Below are 11,359 nucleotides of genomic sequence, written 5' to 3' on the forward strand. Positions count from 1 at the left end.
TCCGAAGGGTTCAACGGGAAAAGTCAATACAAGAATGAAAGTACAATCAAATTAAGTGATATAAGTACGTACAAAACCTATATGAGAATGAATTAAAGGTAATTTGGTAAGTTCCAAGTGTATCATGTATATGAAATAAGAAAGATTTATGTATTAGTATGTTTCATCCCAAAATGTGTTTATTTGGCTATAATGAGGTATGAATTGAATGATATGTGAGATATGAGTTACAGTTATTTTAACTAAATATACATATGGCACATACTGTGCGAAACATCGTTATTTGATGATATTTCACATAATTCACTTGGCTAAAGAAAATGTGATGAATATTGAATTGAATATAGTTTATATATATAATTGCTTATGCAGATGAAAATGTGAATGAATTGATAGGAAGTATTCAAACCATACGTGTTTTGAATGAATAAACTCATGAAAATCATAATTAACTATGCGCATGAATTTGAGATAGAATGGTGAAATCATATGAATTATATCATGTTTTGAGTAATTGTTAAAATGCGGTTATTTAAAAATATGAGTTTATTTCCATAGGAGCTTACTAAGTTTTGTAGCTTACTTTGTTTTCTTCTATATTTTTATAGAGTTTTGGAGGCTTGCTCGAGTTGGAAGTCTTCAAAGATCTCATCACACTATCCAGCTACGGTAGTTTTGATGATGTATTTGGCCATTTTATATGGCTTAATAATGACTTATGTTTGGTGTGCAATTTACCTTGTGTAATGGTATAATTTGGTACGATTGGTGATGGTTCAAGATGATCATTTGGTCATTTGGTATATAATGAGTATTTACCTATGAAAAGCATGATTTTGGACTTGATAAAGGAATGGCTAATAGATGATTTATTAGTCAAGATTTGTGTGTGATTGATGGCAGTAAAAACACATATTGAAATAGGTTATATTGATGAGTATGATATGTACTTTGGTATATGATTGAATAGGTGAGTAATGAGGAATGAATCATGTTAGTCTGGTATGTGTTTGAATGTACAAATAATATTGATTTGAGTAAATGAATGCTTCGTTTTGAAATGGTTGTTTTGGCTTCCAAATTGGATGCGAGTAAGGTGTTATATGTATGCTTTAAGGTGATTGAATATAGGTGAGGAAAACTGGCTTGAAAGAAGCCTATTTTCACCCCACATGGCCGAGTACACGGGCGTGTGGCTTGCCTATGTGACACATGGCCTTGTTACACGGCCATGTGTCCCCTGGGGTAACTCTTCAAATTAAGTCAGTAACCCCTCCAGATTTCTCATAGCCAAGGCACAGGGGCGTGTCTCTAGCCGTGTGGTACAAGTCAGAATGTATGCCTTGTTTTTACACGGTCTACAACATGGGCGTGTCTGGTGACCATGTGAGGCACACGACCTGTTCACACGGGCGTGTCTCCAGCCGTGTGGTACAAGTTAGAATGTATGCCCTGTTTTCACACGGTCTGCAACACGGGCATGTCTGGTGACCATGTGAGGCACACGGCCTGTTCACACGGGCGTGTGATCCCTAGAATGTTTGAAAATTTTCTATGTTTCCCAAAGATTGCAAAAGTTATTGGTTTAGTCCTGAACCTCTTCTAAGCATGTTTTAAGGTCTCGTAAAGCCTTATAAGGGACAATGTGAATGTGTTGAATGAATTTTGTTTATGAATGCATATAATGTATATTATATGTTGTGCTTTAATTAGGAATGCCTCGTAACCCTATTCTAGTGATGGATACTGGTTAGAGGTGTTACACTTTTAATTTCAACACCTAGGGACACACGACCGTGTACATGACTGTGTATCACACACGGCTGAAACACACGCCCGTGTCTCTACCCGTGTAGACAAATATAGGCTATTTACCAAGCCACTTTGCCACCCATTCTTGTGCTCAACTACATTAAACCCATTTGACACAAAACATGGCACATGTAGGCATTTAACTACTCTCAATCAATCATCATTTAAACCATTTCAAACACCAACCAATACAAAAACATATCAATACCACAAAATACCATTCAATTCATACTAAACTTCACTTATACAATTCAACAATGTAAGTATTTCTAAACATGCATCTTTATGCTTAATTTCACAAGCATATATCTTCTAAAATTTCCATCTTTTGACTACCATAACATTTATTATCCACAAACATTTCAAAGTCAGCCTCAAGTTCATTACATAAGCCACATACATACATTTATATACATATTCAAAACAACTAAATTAAGCCAATCCTCATGGCTATATATATAAACCAAAGTATAAGTATTTACAAGCCATTTCAAATGGCACAACACATTACCAAATATAATCAAAATGACCAAATTCCCTATACATGCCATATACTTAAAACATAAGCTCAAAAGTACCAAATTGATAGATGGATAGTGTGACGATGTCTCCAACAATCCTCGAGTCCAAGCTAGCTTTGAACTCACTATAAAACATGAGAAAAATAAACGATGTAAGCTATAAAGCTTAGTAAGCTCGTATGAAAAAAACTTGGTATAATCATATACACATATTTCAACAAGTGATTATAGATACAAGAACTCAAATCAACTAACAAACCTTTCAACTTCTAAATCACAAAACTATATATTTACTTCACCATTTATTCGATTCAAAGTTAATATGGTTTATGCACATACTTGTACAATCTCGTACCAATCTTATACATATTCTCGTCTTTCTATTACCCATTGAACCATTCAGAATAGAAGTCAAATACTTAGGAAATCTCACACAATAAGTACCTATACCATGGCCCGAAGCCAAATCAAGGTAGCTTATATCCTAAGTACTGATATCATGGACCGAAGCCAAATCAGTCGATATTAATGGCCCGAAGCCAAGTCGGTACAACTCGCACCTGAAGTGCTATATCATGGCCCGAAGCCAACTCAATGTATCCACTAATGACATGTCACTAGTATCCTAAACTATTCCTAAGTTCAACTGGGATTTCGAATGCCGAATTTCTATCGAGTCAATGTCGAACTTATCTAAAGTCTCGTATTCACAACTTATATAGTATCAGAGCATTTAAAATATTTTTATAATGAAATTTATTACATAGGAACTTACCTCGATTTAGCAATGTTGAAATTGTCGATTAATTGAGTACTTTATCTTTTCCCCAATCCAATTCCAAATTCCGTGTTTCTTGATGGTTGAGCTTCAAAGTGACTGAAAGTTTCAAGCCCTAAAATGGCTTTTCCTCGTGCTTCATTCAGCCAAAGAATATGAATGAAACAAAATCTTTATGTTTTGTTTTAATTAAGTAACTTTATTTCATAAATTACTAAATTAACCCTGGTTTAAAACATTAAAATTCACTTGTTTTATGTCTATAAATGTCCATTACCTATAACAATGGTTTAATTACAGCATAAGGACCTTTACTTTAAGGTTCTATAGCTATTAGATACTTTTAGTAATAAAACTCCACTTTTACACTTTACACTATTTAGTCCTTTTTACTGAATTAACCAACAAAATGATAAAATTTCTTAATGAAACTTTCACACAATCACATTATCATGATGTAGACATTAAAATAATAATAAAATAATAATTTCAACTTCAAATTTGTAATCCTGAAACCATTGTTCTGGATTGACTAAATACGGGCTATTATAAATCTCCCCCCATAGGTATTTTCGTCCCTGAAAATCTTACCAGCTAATACGTTAGGGTACTGTTTTCTCATATCTTCCTCGGGCTCTCACATAGCCTCTTCAACACCATGTCATTGCCAAAGTATTTTAACGAGAGCTATGCTTTTATTTTTTAACTGTTTAACCTCCCATGCTAGAATTCTAATTGGTTTTTCACTGTACATCATGTCGGGTTGAATTTCAATCCCAGCCGGAGAAATCACATGTGATTGATCAGATCTATATCGGCGTAACATCGATACATGAAACACATTATGGATTTTCTCTAGCTCAATCGGTAACGCTAGCTGATATGCCACTGGCCCTATTCGTTCAATAATCTCATACGGCCAGATGAATAGAGGACTCAATTTTCCTTTGTAATCGAAACGAAGTATTTTCTTCCACGGAGATGCTTTCGAAAACACTTTATCACTGATCTAAAATTCAATGTCTTTTTGTTTGAAATTCGCATATGATTATTGTCAATCTAAAGTTGCTTTCAAACAATCGCGAATTACTTTCACTGTTTCTTCGATTTCTTAGATCCAATCAACCCTGTGAATCTTTTTCTCACTCAACTCGGTCCAATAAAATGGAGTTTGACATTTGCAGCCATATAAAGCCCCGTATGATGCCATCTTTATACTCGACTGGAAACTATTTTTATATGAAAATTCAAGCAGCGGTAAATACTTCTCCCAATTGCCTTCGAACTCTATAACACAACACTGGAGCATATCTTCAAGAACCTGAATTACACTCTCATATTGATCGTCGATTTTCGGATGAAAAGCTATACTAAAATTCAATTTCGTACCCAAAGCTTCTTGCAATTTCTTCCAAAATTACGATGTAAACCTCGGATCTCTATTCGAAATAATCGAAATTGGCACCCTGTGCAATCTAACGATCTCAACAATGTACAATTTAGATAATCTATTGAGTGAATAGTCAGTACGTACCGAAATGAAATGTGCAGATTTCACCAATCGATCAACGACAACCCAAATTGCATCCTTCTTCCTCAGAGACAGGAGTAATCCCGATGCAAAATCCATAGTCACTCTATCCCATTTCTACTCAGGTATCTAACAAGCTGAAGCAAACACGAAGGTACTTGATGCTCGGCTTTTAGTTGCTGACAAATCGAACACTTTGATACAAACTCAGAAATATCTCATTTCATACCCTACGGCCAATACGACTTCTTCAAATCATTTTACATTTTGGCACTCCCTGGGTGAACCAATAAACTACTACTATGTGCCTCATGCAAAATTTTCTGAATCAAATCTGGATTTTTCGATACGCAAATTCTATCTCGGAACATCAAATACTCATCGGATCCGATTTGATACTCTGAATTACTAGTCAACTCGCATTGCACTCTTTTAGCTTGAGATTCACTATCACACTTTTGAGCTTCACAAATTTGCTGAAGAAAAACTGGTTTAGCTTATAATTCAGCTAATTTCAAACCATCATCATACAAGGTCAGCCTCATATTCATCGCTCTCAAAGCAGACAAATATTTTCTACTTAAAGCATCAACGATCACATTAGCTTTTCCCGAATGATAATCCATTACTAACTCATAGCCTTTTAGTAGCTCGAGCCATCTCCATTGTCGCAAATTCAAACCTTTCTGAGTCATAATATATTTTAAGCTTTTATGATCTGTAAAGATGTGGCATTTTTCACCGTACAAATGATGACGCCAAATTTTCAATGCAAAAATAATAGTGGCCAATTCTAAATCCTGCGTCAGATAGTTCTTTTCATGCAATTTCAACTGTCTAGAGGCATAAGCTATAACTTTACCTTTTGCATTAGCATGCAACCCAAACCATTGAATGATGCGTTGCTGTAAATTACAAATTCTTTACCCGACTCAAGTTGAACCAACACTAGTGCTTCAGTTAACAATGCTTTCAATTGATAGAAACTCTGTTGACATTTTTCAAACCACTCAAACTTCACATCTTTCTACAGTAGTCTGGTCATCAGTGTAGCAATCATCGAAAACCCTTTTACAAAATGGTGATAGTAACTAGCCAATCCCAAAAATCTTCTGACCTCGGATACATTTCTATGTGGTTTCCAGTCAAAAATTGCAAAAAACTTGCTCGGGTCAACTCGTATACCCTTAGCTAAACCAATGTGCCACAAAAATCTGACTTCTCTGAACCAAAAGTCACATTTACTGAATTTGTTAGTCCAAAAGGCATAACAAGGAATCCATACTATTCGTACCTCATTCTGAACACAGTTTTCAGCACATTTGAGTCTTTAACTCGCAACTGATAATAGCTAGATCTCAAATAAATCTTTGAAAACACTGTTCCACCTTTCAATTGATCAAACAAATCACCTATTTTTGGCAATGAATACCTATTCTTTATTGTAACCTTGTTGAGGTATCAGTAGTCAATACACATTCTCATTGACCCATCTTTCTTCTTTACGAACAACACTGGCTCACCTTATGTAACAGCCCATTTTTAGTCAAATTAGAATAGTGGTTTCAGAACCACAAATTCAAAGTGAAAATATTTATTTTATTATTTTATTAAAGTTTACAGCATGATAGAATTATTGTATGATTCACTTTCATAAAGAAATTTTACTTTTTGAATGCTTAATTTGGTAAAAAGGACTAAATCGTATAAAATGTAAAAAGGACTAAATTGTATACCTCAGTTGAAACAATGTGTCAAATAGCTTTGGGTTCTAAATATGGTGTCCTTAATTGGTAATTAAGCCACTTGAAATGTAAGTGGACAATAATGGACATGTATAAATGAATTTTAATGTTATATAGTTAAGGTTAATATAGTAAATTAGTTATTAATTATGATAAAATAGTAAAAACAAAAGAAAAAGCTTCCATATTCTTCAATTGTTCACCGAAAAAAAGAAAGGGAGACTCCATTTTTGGTGTTTTAGGGTTCGGTCACTTTGATCTTCAATTGTAAGTCCATTTTTATTTGATTTTTAATGATTTTTAGGTCTTTGAGATTGTTACTTCATATTCTAGCTAACCCATACCTTAGATTTCAAAATTTTTAAAGCTTTATCATGTTGCCATTGTTGAATGCTTGAGTAATTTGATGAATTATGATAGATTTGGAAGGTTTAATGTTAGATTAATAGTTTTTGTAAAGTGATTTTTGACAAAAATGTCAAAAAGGGATTAATTTGTGAAAATGTGAAACGTGGTGGTTAAAAGTATGAATAAATTGAAAATATGGGCTGCTAGTAACATGTATTAAATTCTGCTAAGCATGGGTTTGTACTAAAGTGCATAAATTTGCAATTTTATGCCATAATGACTAAATTGTAAAAATGTGAAAGTTAAGGGCAAATGTGTAAAATATCCCTAATGTGTGTTTTGGACTAAATTGAATAATAGTTGATTAAATAAGCTGATTTTGATAAAATATAGGTCAAGATAAGTCGAGGTTGGGATTAGATCAGGGAAAAGGAAAAGTGGACGAATAGACGATAATTTCTATCTGAGCAACTCGAGGTATGCTCGTATAATTAGAATCAAACTTTTAAATACTTGTAATTATTTGAAATGAATGTGTATAATTGACTAATTGATCTATTTGAAATGCTAGTTCCTTATTGATATATGATAAACCGTAATTTATACATATTTTTATCCCATGCTTAGCCCATTTATGAATGGTTTCTCTTAGATTTGGTGAATTCGATGTTCCTAATTCATCAATTTCATGTTTTATACTTAGGAGAGTATAGGAGAGTAAAAAGAGCAAGAAACAGGCCGAAACCGGAGAAAATGGACCCACGTGGGAAATCAACACGGCCTGGGCTTCCTTACACAGGCGTGTCACACGGCCGTGTCCATTTGGTAGGATTGAAGCACAACTTATATGGGTAGACTACACGCCCGTGCCTATTCAATAGCCTTGACCACGGGCTAGAGTAATCGTACACGGGCATGTCACACAGGCGTGTCCCTACCGAGCCCAAGTATAGTCCTATTCGGAAAAGGCCAATTTTTAAGGCTCTTAGCATCCAAAAGCCTATTTAAACAACTGAGGAGGCACTTAAGAGGGGGGCACAGAGTAGAAAATAAGGAATTACTCAAGGAAAGCCGATTGATCCATCTCAGAAGTCGGATTCATCATCAAGACTGAAGACCTCCCTTCAAGTTCCTTTAGGAGTTTTGGGTTTTCTTATGTTTTGATATCTTTATGCTTTATGTTTTCTTTCATAAGTATGAACTAAACCCCCTAAATACCTAAGGGGAATGAAACCCAAGACAGATCATGTTATTATTATCTGAATTGTATGATAAATATGTGACTTGTTCTTAATTCTTATTTTTATATTCCAGGTTATTGATTCAAGTTAAGCTCTTATTCAGAGGAGAAATAAACCCTGTCTAAGAGTGAATTTGTCATAATTAAGCGGAGTTGACTGCATGCCTAGAGATAGGGTGATAAGATTTTTTCGGATTAGGGTGAAACCTAATAAGGGAATCCATAGATCGAGTTAATGCAATTCTAGGGGGTTAATTAGAAAGATATTTTAATTATTCAACCTAGGGTAAGACGTTATTAGTCTCGAGAGAGATAATAATATAACTTAGGGATTTCTACGGATCAAGTCAAATGAATAAATCGTCTGATTCAGAGCTAAATAACAAGTGAAGTCTAGGTGGATTTTTCCTTTGGTATTGTCTTATCAATCGAATTTTTCCAAAAGTATTTTCTTAAATTTTCTTTCTGTGCATTCTTAGTTTAGTAATTAGTTTAGATAACCAAACCTCTTAATTTTTAGGCTAGATAATAAAAAAGGAAGTAAATACTAGTACTCGTGGTTCCTTTGGGTTCGAAAATCTGGTCTTGCTGAACTATACTACCGTTTGATAGGTACACTTGCCTTAATCGTGATAATAAGTTAGTATCAAGAATGATTCATTTATAAATTTTAAAAACCTGTCACGAATATCACGCATCAAGTTTTTGGTGTCGTTGCCGGGGAACTAGGATATTAGGAACACTCGATTTTTATTACTTTATCCATTTTACTTTTATTGCAATTTAAATTTTTATTTTCCTTTCTAATTCTTCATTTATTTTCTTCTGACAGGTTTTTCTAGTTTATGACCAGAAGAAACCCGTCAGGACCATTATTGTTTGATAGTGAGATCGATCGCACAGTTCATAGAAACCGAAGAGAAATAAGGTGAAGCTTACGATACATAGAGGAAGAGCAAGAGGACGACACTTCAACCATAACCGAAGAGATGGCTGAAAACCAAGAAAATCCGCTACCTCCTGCGATTACTGTTAATCAGAATCCTTCTTCGTGCACTATGTATGGTTATGCTAAACCTGCTTTAACAGGAACTGAATCGAGCATAGTTAGGCCTGTTGTAGCTGCAAATACTTTTGAACTGAAACCTAACACAATTCAAATGATACATCAATTTGTTCAGTTTGATGGTTTGCAGGATGAAGATCCCAACGCTCACTTGGCAAACTTTTTGGAACTAAGTGATGCCATTAAAAATTAATGGCATTTCTGATGACGCCATTCGCCTTCGGTTATTCCCTTTTTCATTGAGAAACAAAGCTAAACAGTGGTTGAATTCGTTACCACGAGGGTCAATCACTACTTCAGAACAAATGACCGAAAAGTTTTTATTAAAATATTTTCCGCCGGCTAAAACGGCTAAATTATGTAATGATATCTCTTCTTTTGTGTAGATGGATTTAGAAACACTCTAAGATGCATGGAAGAGATACAAGGACCTCTTGAGATGATGCCCTCACCATGGGTTACCACCCTGGCTATAGGTTCAAACCTTTCATAATGGCCTGAATCCTTCGACTCAATAAATGGTTGACGCAGCTGCGGGTGAAACCATAAATAATAAGACACCTAAAGATGCCTATGAATTTATAAAGGAGATGTCACTAAATAAATATTAGTGGCAAGTCATCAAGACAAAGCCAACGAAAATAGTCGGCGTTTATAACGTCGATTCGGTCACCATGCTCTCTAATCAGGTAGAACTTTTGAAAAAGAAAATTGACCGTTTTCTTAGTTCTTCATAGGTTCACCCAGTAATGCAGTGCGAAGCAAATGAGGTGGATCAAGCAATTCATAATACCAACCTTATGGCCACAACATAGAGAACGAGCAGTTAAATTATTTGGGTAATAATCCTCGATCTCAAAATAATAGTAATACTTACAATGTAGGTTGGAGGAACCACCCAAATTTCTCATAGGGAGTCCAAGCGAATCAGAGACCACCACCTCCAGGCTTCCAACAACCACCATACCAACAAGAGAAAAAGCCGAACCTTGAGGAGATGCTAACAAAATTCATCTTAGTGTCAGAAACTCATTTTTAGAATACCGAGCCAGCACTTAAAAATCAACAAGCGTTGATCTAAGGGCTGAAACTCAGATAGGTCAGCTCGCTAAATTGATATCTGAACAACCACAAGGTAGCCTGCTGAGTAACACTGAATCTAACCCAATTGAGCAAATCAATGCAATTACCATTCAAGATGAGGAAGGGTTAGCTGCACCTGAACCAGAGCAGAGGCAAGAAACTGTGGTAAGTAAAGGTAAGGGTGAAGTGGACCACAATGACCAGAAAACGGTAAGTAAAGAGTACAAACCACAGGTGCCATACCCCAATGCGACAAGGAAAGACCGTACAGATGAACAATTTGGTAAATTCCTTAAACTATTAAAGAAATTACATATTAACTTACCGTTTATCGAAGCACTCTCGCAGAAGCCAAATGCAGCCAAATTTTTAAGGGAGCTTCTAACAAACAAACGAAAGTTGGATGAGATGTCACATGTGGATTTGAATGCAGTTTGCTCAGCCATATTATAGAATAAGCTACCCAGCAAATCAAAAGATCTAGGGAGTTTTGTGATTCCTTGTTTAATTGGCAGTTCAGATGTTTATAATGCATTGGCTGACTTAGGGGTAAGCATTAATGTTATGTCTTATAAAATGTTTAAACAGCTAGGTCTTGGGAAACCCAAACAAACTAGGATGAGCATTCAATTGGCTGATAAAACATTAGATTCCCTAGGGGTATCATTGAAGATGTTCTTGCTAAAATCGATAAATTTATATACCCAGTAGACTTTGTTGTTCTAGACATGGAAGAGGATAGTAACACACCTTTGATTTTAGGACAACCCTTTTTAGCGACTGCTAGAACCATTATTGATGTTGGTATAGGTGAACTCACACTTCGTGAGGGAGACAAGACAACCACCCTTAAAGCTCGTAATTCAAGTAACACATCAAAAATCGAAGGTGGTTGTATAAATCATTCTACTAGTACTGATCATGTGGTGAAACCCTCTATGCAGGAAACAATTTTGAAGAACGCATATGAGCTATGTTCAAACAACAACAGAAGACCTATCTATGAAGAACGAAGGCTACAAATCGAGGAGCTAGATGAATGGTAGACACAGAAATCGAGAACACCCAATAAATCAAAACCGAGCCAGGACAAGCTCAATACCTCACCAAATTAACTTAAGGTTAGAGACAAACTACTACTAGATGCAGTAGATCCTCGCATTGCCACTCCTGAACCTAATTTTCCCATATGGTACAGTCGAGGTAATTCATCCCAAATTCGGCACATTTAAGGT

At 35.3% G+C, this 11,359-nt stretch overlaps 1 non-coding gene across 1 annotated transcript; it reads right to left on the reverse strand.

Annotated features, from left to right (window-relative positions):
- Positions 1 to 9,394: 9,394 nt before the first annotated feature.
- On the reverse strand, positions 9,395 to 9,501 carry LOC121206775 (small nucleolar RNA R71). Its single transcript, XR_005901947.1, has one exon. It is a non-coding gene; the product is annotated as a small nucleolar RNA R71 (small nucleolar RNA).
- Positions 9,502 to 11,359: the final 1,858 nt, after the last annotated feature.

This window comes from Gossypium hirsutum, chromosome A09 (assembly GCF_007990345.1).
Source record: "Gossypium hirsutum isolate 1008001.06 chromosome A09, Gossypium_hirsutum_v2.1, whole genome shotgun sequence".
In the NCBI taxonomy this organism is placed as follows: domain Eukaryota; kingdom Viridiplantae; phylum Streptophyta; class Magnoliopsida; order Malvales; family Malvaceae; genus Gossypium; species Gossypium hirsutum.